Raw genomic sequence first — 17,564 nt, 5'->3', positions numbered from 1 at the left:
GGGAAGAAGCTGCAGCACAGAAGAACGTGGGACGGCAGGGACAGCGCGAGGATCGCTGGGACTAGGTGAGTATGCCTCAGCGCCCTCACCCCCTCACCCGCCGATCCCACCGCTACCGTGACTCGAGTATAAGCCGAGAGGGGCACTTTCAGCCCAAAAATTTGGGCTGAAAATCTCGGCTTATACTCGAGTATATACGGTAACAACCCACGTAGTGTATAACACAGCCACGTAGTATATAACACAGCCCACGTAATATATTGCACAGCCACGTAGTATGTAGTACAGCCCACATAGTATATTGCACAGCCACGTAGTATATTGCACAGCCACGTAGTATATTGCACAGCCCACTTAGTATATAGTACAGCCACGTAGTATATAGCACAGCCACGTAGTATATTGCACAGCCCACAAAGTATATAGCACAGCAACGTAGTATATAACACAGCCACGTACTATATTGCACAGCCACATAGTACGGTATATTGCAAAGTCCACGTAGTATACTACACAGTCCACATAGTATATACCACAGCCCACATAGTATATAACACAGCCACGTAGTATATTACACAGCCCACGTAGTATATAGCACAGCCACGTAGTATATTGCACAGCCGACGCAATATATAACACAGCCCACACAGTATATTACAGCCACGTAATATATTACACAGCCCACGTAGTATATTGTACAGCTGACGTAGTATATAGCACAGTGACGTATATAACACAGCCCATGCAGTATATAACACAGCCCACCTAGAATATAGCATAGCCACATAGTATATTGCACAGCCACGTAGTATATAGCACAGCCATGTAGTATATTGCACAGCCCACGCAGTATATTACACAGCCCACGTAGTATATAGCACAGCGACGTAGTATATAACACAGCCCATGCAGTATATAACACAGCCACGTAGTCCCACATAGTATTTAGCACAGCCAAGTAGTAAATAGCACAGCCACGTAGTATATTGCACAGCCATGTAGTATATTGCACAGTCCACGTAGTATATAGCACAGCCCACATAGTATATTGCACAGTCCATATAGTATATTACACAGCCCACGTAGTATATAGCACAGCCACATAGTATATTGTACAGCCCACGCAGTATATAGCACAGCCCACGCAGTATATTACAGCCATGTAATATATTGCACAGCCACGTAGTATATTGCACAGCCGACGTAGTATATAGCACAGCGATGTAGTATATAACACGGCCCACATAGTCCCATATAGTATATAGCACAGCTAAGTAGTATATTGCACAGCCATGAAGTATATAGGACAGCCATGTAGTATATTGCACAGCCACATAGTATATAGCAAAGCCACGTAGTATATTGCACAGCCGACGCAGTATATTGCAGAGCCGATGCAGTATATAACACAGCCCATGCAGTATAAAGCACAGGCCACGCAGAATATTACACAGCCATGTAGTATATTACACAGCCCACGTAGTATATAGCACAGCCACATATTATATTGCACAGCCGACGTACTATATAACACAGCCAACGCAGTATATAACACTGCCCACGTAGTATATAACACAGCCCATGCAGTATATAACACTGCCCACGTAGTATATAACACAGCCCACCCAGTATATAGCAGTGTGGGCACCATATCCCTGTTAAAAAAAGAATTAAAATAAAAAATAGTTGTATACTCACCCTCCGACGGCCCCAGATCCATCCCAGGCCTTTCCCACTCCTCGCATGCCGCTCCGGTCCCAAGCGGCAATAACACATGATGATGTAGCGGTCTCGTGAGACTGCTACGTCATCTCCGGTCATTGCCGCAATGCATTATTGCGACCGGAGCGGCGCACGAGGAGCCTGGGCTTGATCCGGGGGCCGTTGGAGGGTGAGTATATGATGACTTTTTATTTTTTGATTATTTTTAACATATGTTTTACTATTGATGCTGCATAGGCAGCATCAATAGTAAAAGTTGGTCACACAGAGGGTTAATGGCAGCGTTAATGGACTGCCTTACACCGCGTTATGCCGCGGTGTAAGGCAGTCCTTTTAACGCTATGTGGGCGCTGACTGGGGGTGAGTATGGAGGGGGCACTGACTGCAGGGGAGTAGGGAGGAGCCATTTCGCGGCCAGACTGTACCCGTCGCTGATTGGTCGCGGCCGGCTGGGTGCGACCAATCAGCGATGCGGGATTTCCGCGACAGACAGACAGAAAGACAGACAGAAATACCGAAGTGACCCTTAGACAATTATATAGTAGACTAGATGGTGGCCCAATTCTAATGCATCGGGTATTCTAGAATATGCATGTCCACGTACTATATTGCACAGCCCACATAGTATATTGCCCAGTTACGTAGTATATTGCCCAGCCACGTATTATATTGCCCAGTTACGTAGTATATTGCCCAGTTACGTAGTATATTGCCCAGTGACATAGTATATTGCCCAGTGACGTAGTATATTGCCCAGTGACGTAGTATATTGCCCAGTGACGTAGTATATCGCACAGCGACGTAGTACACAGCACAGAGCCACGTAGTATATTGGCCACTGACGTAGTATATTGGCCAGTGACGTAATATATTGCCGAGTGACGTAGTATACAGCACAGAGCCACGTAGTATATCGCACAGCGACGTAGTATACAGCACAGAGCCACGTAGTATATTGGCCAGTAACGTAGTATATTGCCCAGTTACGTAGTATATTGCCCAGTGAAGTAGTATACAGTACAGAGCCACGTAGTATATTGCCCAATTACGTAGTATATTGCCTAGTGACGTAGTATATTACGCAGCCACGTAGTATATTGCACAGCGAAGTAGTATACAGCACAGAGCCACGTAGTATATTGGCCAGTCACGTAGTATATTGCCCAGCTATGTAGTATATTGCCCAGCTACATAGTATATTGCCCAGTCAGGTTTGTCACAGGTGAAAAAATTAAAAAAAACATATACTCACCTTTCCGAAGGCCCGTTGTAGTCCACGGCAGCTTGCGGTCCCAGGGTTGGTATCACAACGCAGGACCTGTGATGACGTCGCGGTCACATGACCGTGACGTCATGGCAGGTCTTTCTAGCGCAGGCGCGCAAGGCCTATGATGACGTCTCGGTCACATGACCGTGACGTCATAGCAGGTCCTTGTCGCGCAGGCGCGCAGGGCCTGTGATGACGTTGCGGTCACATGACCGTGACATCATGGCAGGTTCTTCTGCCATACCATCTTTGCCACCGGAAAGTGCAGTGGAAGATGGCGGCCGGCGGGAGCGGCTCATCGTAAAACGGAGGGTGAGTATAGCAGGTTTTTTTTTTGTTTTTTTTTAACATTACTTTTTTACTATTGATGCCGCATAGGCAGCATCAATAGTAAAAGGTTGGGGAAACACAGGGTTAATAGCGGCGGTAACGTAGTGCGTTACCTGTGGCATAACGCGGTCCGTTACTGCCGGCATTAACCCTGTGTTAGCTGTGACCAGAGGGGAGTATGCCCACGTAGTATATTGCCTAGTCACGTAGTATATTGCCCAGACACGTAGTATATTGCCCAGCCACATAGTATATTGCCCAGCCACATAGTATATTGCCCAGCCACGTAGTATATTGCCCAGCCACGTAGTTCACATAGTATATTGCCCAGTCACATAGTATATTGCCCAGCTACGCACAGAGCCACGTAGTATACAGCAGAGCCACGTAGTATATTGCCCAGTCACGTAGTATACAGCACAGTCACGTAGTATACAGCACAGAGCCACGTAGTATACAGCACAGAGCCACGTAGTATACTGCCCAGTCACGTAGTATACAGCACAGTAACGTAGTATACAGCGCAGAGCCACGTAGTATACAGCACAGAGCCACGTAGTATACAGCGCAGAGCCACGTAGTATACAGCACAGAGCCACGTAGTATACAGCACAGAGCCACGTAGTATACAGCACAGAGCCACGTAGTATACAGCACAGAGCCACGTAGTATACAGCACAGAGCCACGTAGTATATTGCCCAGTCACGTAGTATACAGCACAGTCACGTAGTATATTGGCCAGTCATGTAGTATGCATATGTTAAAAAAAAGAATTAAAATAAAAAATAGTTACATACTCACCTCCTGGAGCCTCCGGATCGAAGCGGCCGGTTCCCGATGCTTGGCGCGCGGTCCGGTCTGAAGATTGCATTGCGGTCTCGCGCGATGATGACGTAGCGGTCTCGCGAGACCGTACGTCAACATCTCGCGAGACCGCAATGCATGCAGCGGTCACCGGGGCGTCGCGCGGAGCGGAAAAGGCCGGTTCCTGATCCGGGGGGCCACCGGAGGGTGAGTATGTAACTATTTTTTATTTTTTTATTATTTTTAACATTAGATATTTTTACTATTCATGCTGCATAGTCAGCATGAATAGTATAAAGGTGGTCACACAGGGTTAATAGCAGCGTTAACCGAGTGCGTTACACTGCGGTCAACGCTGCCATTAACCCTGTGTGAGCGCTGACCGGAGGGGAGTATGCGGATGCCGGGCACTGACTGCGGGGAGGAAAGAGCGGCCATTTTTTTCTAGACTGTGGCCGTCGCTGATTGGTCGCGGCAGCTATGACAGGCAGCTGCCGAGACCAATCAGCGAATGAATAACCGTGACAGAAGGACAGACAGAAAGACGGAAGTGACCCTTAGACAATTATATAGTATGTGTGTAATCAAGTCTCCGTATAAATGCACCTGCTCTGTGATAGTCTCAGGGTTTTGATTGAAGCACAGAGAGCATCATGAAGACAAAGGAACACAACAGGCAGGTCCGTGATACTGTTGTGAAGTTTAAAGCCGTATTTGGATACAAAATGATTTCCAAAACTGTTCTGTCTCCGCCATCTAATATTGTTACCCTGATTATCTCTTTGCATAATTGCAGGTTTTTCAGTATGGATATTCATACCTTTATTTGTTTGTGATGCTTTGGCTCCCTCTAGCAGTCAGAGTTATGTTGGCAGTTCAATCTTGTTTTTGTATTATCTTGTTTTTGTCTGATTCTCCTCCTCCTTTGCAATGCATTATGGTAGCTCAGCCTCCATTTCCCTCCATTTTTTCCTTTCACTTTCTTCGGTTTGCCTTCAAGGAAAGACGCTTCACTTCATCCCCCTTGCGATTGCATTGCCGGTATGTCTTTATGCTTCCTATAGATATTTCTGCTCTATATTAGCTTAGTTTAACCAGTTGTACTCCTAGTTTAGTCAATCGCTTTCTAAATGTTATGCATAATGTATATCATGTGTATTATGTATCTGTTCTATGCCATGCACTGATTCTATGTATATCATTGTTCACAGTCAGGGCCGCCATCAGGGCATTACAGACATTACATGTGTAAGGGGCCCGGTGAGGAGAGGCAAGGAGGGGGGGCCCGGACTGACCAGACACGCAGTCAGCATGTCTCATACACTTTGGGCCCCACCTCTTTTCCTGCTGGTCTGGAGGCATTATGAGGTGATTGCATCACTCCTGCCTGATGTGGCCGCACTCACTGCAGCAGACGCTGCACAAGGACCTGGGCTTTTGCTCTGTGCAGAGCTCGGTGCCGCCTCCAGCAGAGGCTCCGCCTCCATCTTCTCTCACCCTCACCTACTCCAGAACATAACAGCAGCAGTGACCGGAGCTCTGCAGGAAGAGATTGAAGCCAGTTAAGGTCAGCAATTCTGTGGTGCTGCCTCCTAGTGGCTCCAGAACTAAGGCTGCAGGAGGGACCCCGGGGCCCCACTATTCCTGTGGGATCAAGCTGCCGGCACTACTGCACTAGGCTACACTTCTCTGTCCCTCCATAACACCAGTGCTAGGAAACTGCTGTGTAGGAAGTCTCCCTGTACTCGCATCACTTGCAGTCGGGACCGGGGGAGAGGGTGACCAAGTGTCTGTACTGGAAGAGACAGCAGCCGCTCTATAGACTCCTGCTGTGCTGAGGGCTCCTATTGACTTCTGCCCTGGCTGCTGTCCTGGGATAATGGTGTAGGTGGTGAAGGCCCTGCAGCATAGGTAAGTATATATAATAGTGTGCGTATGATACTATGGTGTATATAGTGTATGTAATATATAGTGTGCAGTATATGTATTTTCTTGTTTGTAAATAAGTGTATGGATATACTGGAGATGATCCTTGTATATGTAATAGTGTATCTGCAGTATATAGTGTAGTTAATGTATAGCGTACAGTGTGTGTGTGTATATATATATATATATATGATCCTTGTATCTGTAGTATATATTGTACGTAATGTATAGTGTACAGTGTGTGTGTGTGTGTGTGTGTGTGTGTGTGTGTGTGTGTGTGTGTGTGTGTGTGTGTATATGTGTATGTATGTATATGTGTATGTATATATTATAGTTCTATCAGTGTAGAGATGCCATGTCTGCAGAGGAGTGCTGCACTCTGTACCCTAATGCCAGCACACAATGCATGTGTGTATTTTTATGAATTATCTTTAACCCCTTACCGGCATCGGACGTACTATACCGTCCGATGCCGGCTCCCCTGCTTTGATGCAGGGCTCCGCGGTGAGCCCGCACCAAGGCCGGGACATGTCAGCTGTTTTGAACAGCTGACATGTGCCCGTAATAGGCGCGGGCAGAATCGCGATCTGCCCGCACCTATTAACTAGTTAAATGCCGCTGTCAAACGCAGACAACGGCATTTAACTACCGCTTCCGGCCGGGCGGCCGGAAATGACGTCATCGCCGACCCCCGTCACATGATCGGGGGTCGGCGATGCTTGTGAATGGTAACCATAGAGGTCCTTGAGACCTCTATGGTTACTGATTGCCCGTCGCTGTGAGCGCCCCCCTGTGGTCGGCGCTCACAGCACACGTGCAATTCTGCTACATAGCAGCGATCAGCAGATCGCTGCTATGTAGCAGCGCCGATCGTGCTATGCCTGCTTCTAGCCTCTCATGGAGGCTATTGAAGCATGGCAAAAGTTAAAAAAAAAAGTTTAAAAAAATGTGAAAAAAATAAAAAAAACATAAAAGTTTAAATCACCCCCCTTTCGCCCCAATCGAAATAAATCAATAAAAAAAATATCAAATCTACACATATTTGGTATCGCCGCGCTCAGAATCGCCCGATCTATCAATTAAAAAAAAGTATTAACCTGATCGCTAAACAGCGTAGCGGGAAAAAAATTCGAAACGCCAGAATTACGTTTTTTTGGTCGCCACGACATTGCATTAAAATGCAATAACGGGCGATCAAAAGAACGTATCTGCACTGAAATGCTATCATTAAAAACGTCATCTCGGCACGCAAAAAATAAGCCCTCAACCGACCCCAGATGATGAAAAATGGAGACGTTACGAATATCGGAAAATGGCGCAATTTTTTTTTTTTTTTTTTTTTTTTAGCAAAGTTTGGAATTTTTTTTCACCACTTAGATAAAAAATAACCTAGTCATGTTTGGTGTCTATGAACTCGTAATGACCTGGAGAATCATAATGGCAGGTCATTTTTAGCATTTAGTGAACCTAGCAAAAAAGCCAAACAAAAAACCAATGTGGGATTGCACTTTTTTTACAATTTCACCGCACTTGGAATTTTTTTCCCGTTTTCCAGTACACGACATGCTAAAACCAATGATGTCGTTCAAAAGTACAACTCGTCCCGCAAAAAATAAGCCCTCACATGGCCAAATTGACGGAAAAATAAAAAAGTTAGGGCTCTGGGAAGGAGGGGAGCGAAAAACGAACACGGAAAAACGAAAAATCCCCCGGTCATGAAGGGGTTAATAACACACCTCACCTATAATGCGTGAGAAGACGTCATATACTGGTATACTGTATGTATATATGTGAGCATTTTACAGGGCCGCCATCAGGGCATGACGGCCGTGACTGGCGTATGGGGCCCGGTGGGCAGAGGGGGTCCGCATCGGGCCCCGTCTCATCTGCTCACCGGGCCCCTACCGGCAGCCGCAGGCTAACCGGGCCCTTAGCGCCGATGCTGCAGCTGTTCAAAGCTATTAACGTGCGGGTGCGGGCCCGCACGTCAATAGTTAACAGCCGCCAGCCAATCTGAGGCTGGCAGCTGACGTCAGCCGCAGCGTGCGTGCATGTCGCCGGCGTCTGACATCATTGTCAGTCGCCGGCGAGTGCACGCTGCAGCTGCGTGGAGACAGAGAACTTCGCCCGCCGCAGGAGCACGGCCAGGTAAGAAGAACTTTTTTTTTTTTTTCCTTGAGAGCGGCGATCCGGGGGGCCCAGGGAAGAACGCTGGACACAGATGGGGCAGAGTGCTGGACACAGATGGGGCAGAGTGCTGGACACAGATGGGGCAGAGTGCTGGACACAGATGGGGCAGAGTGCTGTACAGAGATGGGGCAGAGTGCTGGACAGAGATGGGGCAGAGTGCTGTACAGAGATGGGGCAGAGTGCTGGACAGAGATGGGCAGAGTGCTGGACAGAGATGGGGCAGAGTGCTGGACAGAGATGGGGCAGAGTGCTGGACAGAGATGGGGCAGAGTACTGGACAGAGATGGGGCAGAGTGCTGGACAGAGATGGGGCAGAGTGCTGGACAGAGATGGGGCAGGATTGGACACAGATGGGGCAGAGTGCTGGACACAGATGGGGCAGAGTGCTGGACACAGATGGGGCAGAGTGCTGGAAACAGATGGGGCAGAGTGCTGGAAACAGATGGGGCAGTATTGGACACAGATGGGGCAGAGTGCTGGAAACAGATGGGGCAGAGTGCTGGAAACAGATGGGTCAGGATTGGACACAGATGGGGCAGAGTGTTGGACACAGATGGGGCAGAGTGCTGGACACAGATGGGGCAGGATTGGAAACAGATGGGGCAGAGTGCTGGACACAGATGGGGCAGAGTGCTGGACACAGATGGGGCAGGATTGGAAACAGATGGGGCAGGTCAGGATTGGAAACAGATGGGGCAGAGTGCTGGACACAGATGGGGCAGAGTGCTGGACACAGATGGGGCAGAGTGCTGGACACAGATGGGGCAGAGTGCTGGACACAGATGGGGCAGGATTGGAAACAGATGGGGCAGAGTGCTGGACACAGATGGGGCAGAGTGCTGGACACAGATGGGGCAGAGTGCTGGACACAGATGGGGCAGGATTGGAAACAGATGGGGCAGAATGCTGGACACAGATGGGACAGGATTGGACACAGATGGGGCAGAGTGCTGGACACAGATGGGGCAGGATTGGAAACAGATGGGGCAGAGTGCTGGACACAGATGGGGCAGGATTAGAAACAGATGGGGCAGAGTGCTGGACACAGATGGGGCAGAGTGCTGGACACAGATGGGGCAGAGTGCTGGACACAGATGGGGCAGAGTGCTGGACACAGATGGGGCAGGATTGGAAACAGATGGGGCAGAATGCTGGACACAGATGGGACAGGATTGGACACAGATGGGGCAGAGTGCTGGACACAGATGGGGCAGGATTGGAAACAGATGGGGCAGAGTGCTGGACACAGATGGGGCAGGATTAGAAACAGATGGGGCAGAGTGCTGGACACAGATGGGGCAGAGTGCTGGACACAGATGGGGCAGAGTGCTGGACACAGATGGGGCAGGATTGGAAACAGATGGGGCAGAGTGCTGGACACAGATGGGGCAGGATTGGAAACAGATGGGGCAGAGTGCTGGACACAGATGGGGCAGGATTAGAAACAGATGGGGCAGAGTGCTGGACACAGATGGGGCAGAGTGCTGGACACAGATGGGGCAGAGTGCTGGACACAGATGGGGCAGGATTGGAAACAGATGGGGCAGAGTGCTGGACACAGATGGGGTAGGATTGGACACAGATGGGGCAGAGTGCTGGACACAGATGGGGCAGAGTGCTGGACACAGATGGGGCAGGATTGGAAACAGATGGGGCAGAGTGCTGGACACAGATGGGGCAGGATTGGAAACAGATGGGGCAGAGTGCTGGACACAGATGGGGCAGAGTGCTGGACACAGATGTGGCAGAGTGCTGGACACAGATGGGGCAGGATTGGAAACAGATGGGGCAGAATGGAGACAGATGGGGCAGGATTGGAGACAGATGGGGCAGGATGAATACGATGGAGACAGATGGGGCAGGATGGGGAGATCATATGGGGCAGGATGGGAGAACATATGGCTGACGCCAGGAATGAGACACACGGGGGCTAGGATGGCGAATATTACCATAGGGGCTAATTAAGGGATATTATTATTGCAGTGATGCATTTATTTTATTTTTTGAGTATACTGTTTTAAATGGGGGGGGCGGTCCTGTTACTGTGTAGAGTGATACTGTGTTGCCTTCTTCATGTGGTGTAATGTAGAAGTTGGGAAAATTAAGTAATGTGTTCTACAAGCGGAACTCGAGATAACTGTGTTATTTCCTGCAGACGAGTCCTGGCTGGATGAAGTGATGGTGGTCTGTGCTGGATGAAAGATGAAGGACTTCACCTAGAGACATCACTGGTGAGTCAGGCTATGTTCACACGTTCCTGATTTCCCTCCTTTTTATTCAGGACTAAAAACCGCAGCTCTTGGCAGAAAACGCAGGTCCTTTTTTTGGTGCGTTTTTTGATGCAGTTTTCTATGCAGAGTCTGTGTGTTTTCTAGGAAGTTTTTTAGGGTTAAAATGGCTGAAAATACCCTAACCCTACCCCTAACCCTAACCCTATTCTAACCTTAGTGGAAAAAAAAAAATTCTTAATTTTTTTATTGTCCCTACCTATGGGGGTGACAAAGGGGGGGGGGTCATTTACTATTTTTTTTATTTTGATCACTGAGATAGGTTATATCTCAGTGATCAAAATGCACTTTGGAACGAATCTGCCGGTGGTCTGGTCATAGTGCGGTGGTATTTGTTCCTTGTATGTAGTATTATAGGTCATTTTAAAAATTGAAAAATAAATAAAAATATAGCTAAATTGTATTGCATATTTTAACAAATATTTAATAGGTTACAGCAGAGTAGGGCCCGGCCAAAAGTGTCTACCGTGTTATGGTGGCGGCTTAAAAAATCTTTTGGCCAAAACAAAAGCTGCCGGCTATATGTGTGATCTGGTGATGGGAACTGTCAATGTGTGATTGGTGAGAAGTGGAGATTTTCCAAGAGAGAGTGGTGGGACTGTGGACAGTTCGAGGGGTGGAGCCTGGAGGCGGGGCTGGGGTGGAGCCTGGGCGGAGTTTCAAGGGGGTCCCAAAAATTTTGCCAGCATAGGACAAGATCTGTTACTTCCGTCTCCTCAAAGACAACATCCATCAGCAGCGCTGTCGCCATTGCCCGCGCAAATGCTGAAGCCGCCAAAATACGAGCGAGCTTTGCTGACCAAGAGATGCAACTTAAATTAGAAAAAGCACGCCTAGATGACGAAGAGAGAAGGTCGCGCTTAGAGAGAGCCAATCAAGAGAGAAGGTTGCAGTTAGAAAAAGCACGCATAGATGATGAGAGAGCCGATCAAGAGAGAAGGTCGCAGTTAGAGAAGGCACGTGTGGATGCCGCCTTAGAAAGCCTAGCAGCAAAAAGGGAAGCTGCCGCAGCCCTCGCCGAAGCAGAATCGCTAGAAGCCGCGCAAAATCCCAAGCAGCATAGCCAAAGCAGTACGTCGAGTCTGGAGTTTCCACTGCAAGACTCACCACAACGCACATCTCAGTATGTTAATGACCTTCCTGATCCAAACTATAACCCTGAACTTGTACCAAAACCAGAATACGACACCTCCAGCGAAGTGAGTGAGAGTCGTCACGAGGCTCAGGACAGAAACAAACTTGAAAATGTGAGGCAAAACAACTCTGCTAATGACTACCTTGCCCCTCATCAGGTAACCAACGTGGATCACCCTGCTGACACACCGTACATCAGGCCGAAGCAATACGACACCGACTGGCGCCACCGTGAGGACACTAACAGGTACGAACGCACCTCACATCACTATCAGGGCGACCCATCACCAGTATACTCTGCTGACAACCGGTTCACGACAGAATTTGCCAAGTTCTTCACACGACGTGAACTGGTTGCCAAGGGACTCATGAAATTCACTGACCGAGCTGAAGGTTACAGAGCTTGGAAAGCTTCCTTCCAAAATGTCATTAGAGACTTGGGGCTACAACACAGGGAAGAGATAGACCTGTTAGTCAAATACCTGAGAGAAGAGTCAGTCAAACACGCAGTAAGGATCAGAGACATTAATATAAACCGCCCTGAGACTGGCCTCAAAGAAATCTGGAAAAGGCTGGATGAGTGTTACGGCTCAGCAGAAGTAATAGAAAGAGCCTTGTTCAAAAGAATCGATGACTTTCCTAAAATATCTAACAAAGGTCTCCAGAAACTTAGAGAGCTAAGCGACCTGCTGAAGGAAGTCCAAGTTGCCAAATATGAGGACGACCTACAGGGACTTGCATTTCTCGACACAGCCAGAGGTGTTAACCCTATAGTCCAGAAGTTGCCCTAAAATCTACAGGAGAGGTGGCTCACACATGGTTCCACGTACAAATACAAACACAGCGTTCCATTCCCTCCCTTCTCCGTTTTTGTAGACTTCATACACCAACAAGCGAGAATTAGAAACGATCCCAGCTTTGACTTTGCAATACCATATGCCACACCATCACCACCTGCAAATCCACGCAGAACATCTGTGGCAGTACACAAGACTTATGTTTCTCCTCCAGATTCTAATTACAGGTCTGCTGGCTGCTCCCAATCAGAGACAAAGGTGCAGGGTCCTGACAAGCAGTGCCCACTTCATCAGAAGCCTCATCCTCTCCTGAAATGCAGAGCCTTCAGAGGAAAATCTATGCCAGATCGCAGAAGCTTCCTGAAAGAAAATGGTATCTGCTACAAGTGCTGCTCGTCCACAACTCATCTCGCCAAGGATTGCAAGGTCAGTCTAAAATGCACAGAATGTGGCACAACAGATCATAACACCGCTCTACACCCTGGCCCAGCTCCATGGAGTACACAAAACACGCCAGCTGACAGTGAGCATGGCGGGGAGGAAAGGAGCACTGATACAGCTACGCCAGAGATCACTTCACAATGTACCGAGGTCTGCAAAGGGACAATAGACAGTAGGTCCTGTTCAAAAATATGCCTCGTCAGAGTATACCCAAAGGGCCATAGAGACCAAGCTGTAAGACTGTATGCTATCTTGGATGATCAAAGTAATCGATCCTTGGCTAGATCAACGTTCTTTGACCTATTCAACATCAAAGGGCCAAGTACTCCCTACTCCTTAAAGACGTGTGCAGGTACTGTGACAACAGCAGGCAGAAAAGCTACTGACTACCAGATCAAGTCTTTAGACGGACAATTCTGCCTACCGCTACCTACGATCATCGAATGTAACCAGATCCCAGACAATAGATCTGAAATCCCTACACCAGATGTAGCAATCCATCACGCTCACTTAAAACGAATAGCACACCTTATACCAGAACTCGACCATCAGGCCAAGATAATTCTGCTGTTGGGGAGAGATATCCTGCAGGTTCATAAAGTGAGACGTCATATCAATGGACTCCACAATGCTCCCTATGCCCAAAGGCTAGACCTAGGATGGGTCATAATTGGCAACGTATGCTTGGGACGCATGCACGCCCCATCTTCTGTGACAAGCATGCTGACAAATACATTGGAGAAAGGACGTCCATCTCTGTTTCAACCTTGTAACAATGAGTTCCATGTCAGGGAACTGCCACACAGCATCCAACTGCCCAACCATCTAATAGACTTTACTCACGACAGCAATATAGTGTCGGGAAGCTATGAGGAGCAGTTAGGGTGCACAGTCTTCCAGAGAACTAAGCAGGACAACCAAGTGGCAATGTCGGTAGAGGACAAGTTGTTCTTAGAGGTAATGGACAAGGGACTCGTTAAAGATGAGACCAACAGCTGGGTCGCACCTCTTCCCTTCAAAACCCACAGACCACGTCTACCGAACAACAGAAATCAGGCATTACAACGTTTCTCCTCTCTAATTCGTAATCTGCAAAAGAAACCAGAGATGAAAGATCACTTTTTCTCCTTCATGTCAAAGATTTTTGAAAACCGTCACGCAGAACTAGCTCCCACTCTCAAAGACTCTGAAGAATGCTGGTTCCTACCCATGTTTGGAGTATACCACCCTAAGAAACCAGGCCAGATCAGAGTCGTGTTTGATTCCAGTGCTAAATTTAATGATGTCTCCCTGAATGACGTTCTGCTGACAGGACCAGACCTCAATAACAAACTACTGGGTGTACTTATGCGCTTCTGTAAGGATTCCATTGCCTTCATCGCTGACATCCAGCAAATGTTCCATTGTTTCCTTGTGAGAGAGAGAGACAGGAACTTCCTAAGATTCTTCTGGTACAGAGACAATGATCCTACTAAAGAAGTCACAGAGTATCGCATGAGAGTGCACATCTTTGGCAACAGTCCTTCACCTGCAGTCGCCATTTACGCACTCAAAAGGTCGGCTCAGGAAGGAGAAGCAGAATACGGAGCAGATGTCAGACAATTCATAGAAAAGGACCTTTATGTCGACGACTGTCTAAAAGCCATGCCTTCAAATGAGACTGCCATCAGTCTTCTCAGGAGAGCCCAAGACATGCTTGCCTGCTCGAACCTTAGGCTTCATAAAATAGCCTCAAACAGCCAAGAACTCATGGAAGCGTTCCCTTCTCAAGACCTATGTAATGGTCTCAGAGACCTGGACCTGGGGTCAGACCCCGCACCAATGCAACGCAGCCTCGGGCTTCTCTGGAATCTACAATCAGACACTTTCACCTTTCAGGTCAGCCAGGAAGAAAGGCCTTTCACATGTAGAGGCGTCCTGTCTACCATCAACAGTCTGTACGACCCCTTGGGTTTCGCAGCTCCTGTTACTATACAAGGCAAGGCCCTACTAAGAGACTTAACTAGGGAAACATCTGACTGGGATGCACCTCTGCCACCTGATAAGAGGATCCAGTGGGAAGAGTGGAAGAACTCGTTAGCGGCACTCTCCAACTTGCATGTGCCAAGACCATACACCCCTGTGCCATCTACTGAGATACAGAGTCAAAGACTGTGCGTATTTGCAGATGCTTCTGTCAAAGCAATTGCCGCTGTTGCCTACCTCAAAACTGTAGACTCCAAGTGTCAGTGCCACATTGGTTTCGTCATGGGAAAGGCCAAACTCGCACCACAACCAGAGCACACTATACCCAGGTTAGAGCTTTGTGCCGCAGTCTTAGCCATTGAGTTAGCGGAGTTCATCGCATCCGAAATGGATATCGACCTGACACAGGCCAAGTTCTACTCAGACAGCAAAGTAGTCCTGGGATATATCCACAACGAAACCAGGCGATTCTACGTTTATGTCAATAACAGAGTGCTACGAATCAGGAGATCAGTTCACCCACAGCAGTGGCATTACATACCCACAGACCAGAATCCCGCAGATCATGCAACTAGAGCAGTTGACGCAAGTCGACTAGGAAGCACAACGTGGCTCTCTGGACCAAAACTATTGTACATTGAGGAATGTTTTCCAGACACCTTCGAACTTGTAGGAGAGGACTCAGATGCTGAAATCCGCCCTCAGGTGTCTATACTACATACAATGACCTCTGTTATCCAGCTTGGATCTTGCAGGTTCAACAGATTCTCAAGTTGGAAGTCACTTACTCCAGCCATTGCCTGACTCATATAGCTCGCTCATTCAGGACCACCAGAACTCGTGACATGGAAAAATGTAAAGGAGCAGCGAGGCTTACCCACGAAAGCCTAATCACCTTCATGGCTGAAGCTGCAGCTATAATCAATGCAAGACCCCTAGTTCCAGTTCCTAACGACCCGGAGGAGCCTTTGTTATTGACTCCAGCTACTTTACTTACCCAGAAAACAGGACTGTCCAGTGCCCCTCCAGGAGGGTTCGACGTGAAGGACCTCTACAAGCGCCAATGGAGACAGGTGCAAAGTCTTGCAAATACTTTCTGGGACAGGTGGCGCAAACAATATTTGTCTACCCTGCAGCCACGGATGAAGTGGCAATCTACTAAACCTAATCTGAACATAGGTGACCTTGTTCTTGTGAAAGACTGTCAGATTCATCGGAACCAGTGGCCACTTGGCCTAGTTACCGCAACGTTCCCGAGCAAGGACGGCAACGTCCGCAAAGTTGAGCTAAGGATGACCAAAGGGAATGAACCTAAGACATTTTCCAGACCGGTATCTGAACTGGTCCTATTGTTGCATTCGGAAGAAAGGAGTAGTGACATCCGTTGATGCCAGACGGGGAGTGTTCTTTCTCCGCCATCTAATATTGTTACCCTGATTATCTCTTTGCATAATTGCAGGTTTTTCAGTATGGATATTCATACCTTTATTTGTTTGTGATGCTTTGGCTCCCTCTAGCGGTCAGAGTGATGTTGGCAGTTCAATCTTGTTTTTGTATTATCCATGTCTGATTCTCCTCCTCCTTTGCAATGCATTATGGTAGCTCAGCCTCCATTTCCCTCCATTTTTTCCTTTCACTTTCTTCGGTTTGCCTTCAAGGAAAGACGCTTCACTTCATCCCCCTTGCGATTGCATTGCCGGTATGTCTTTATGCTTCCTATAGATATTTCTGCTCTATATTAGCTTAGTTTAACCAGTTGTACTGCTAGTTTAGTCACTAGTTTTCTAAATGTTATGCATAATGTATATCATGTGTATTATGTATCTGTTCTATGCCATGCACTGATTCTATGTATATCATTGTTCACAGTTTCACCGCATCAATATACCACTACGTTTAATAAAGCACAGACTCAACCACAGTCTCCTTATTGGACCCCGGTATAGCGGTTTAGCTGACTGTATAGCTACATATGAGCCTGCCTCAGCTAGTGGGGACAGAACAAAAACTTTAAACATCCCAAGGAGCAGTGTGAAAGCGATCATATTTAAATGGAAGGAGTATCATACCAATGTATATCTTCCAAGACCCAGCCGTCCCTCTAAACTTTCAACTCAACCAAGGAGAAGACAGATCAGAGATGCAGCCAAGAGGCCCATGATCACTCTGAATGAACTGCAGAGATCAACTGCTGAGGTGGCCTTTATGGAAGAGTGGCAAGAAGAAAGCCATTTCTCAAAGATATCCATAAAAAGTGAAGTTTAAAGTTTGCAACAAGCCACCTGGGAGACACACCAACATGTGGAAGAAAGTGCTCTGGTCAGATGAAACCAAAATCGAAATTTTTGGAACAATGCCAAACGATTTGTTTGGCGTAAAGGCAACACAGCTCATCACCCTGAACACACCATCCCCAGTGTCAAATATAGTGGTGGCAACATCATGGTTTGGGCCTGCTTTTCTTCAGCAGGGTAAGGGAAGATGGTTAAAATTGATGAGAAGATGGATGGAGCCAAATACAGGACCATTCTTGAAGAAAACCTGTTGGAGTCTGCAAAAGACCTGAGATTGGGACGGAGATTTTTCTTCCTACAAGACAATGATCCCAAACATAAAGCAAAATCTAGAATGGAATGGCTCACAAATAAACATATCCAGATGTTAGAATGGCCAAGTCAAAGTCCAGACCTCATTCCAAT

This window comes from Ranitomeya imitator, chromosome 6 (assembly GCF_032444005.1).
Source record: "Ranitomeya imitator isolate aRanImi1 chromosome 6, aRanImi1.pri, whole genome shotgun sequence".
In the NCBI taxonomy this organism is placed as follows: domain Eukaryota; kingdom Metazoa; phylum Chordata; class Amphibia; order Anura; family Dendrobatidae; genus Ranitomeya; species Ranitomeya imitator.
This window is presented reverse-complemented; position numbering follows the sequence as displayed.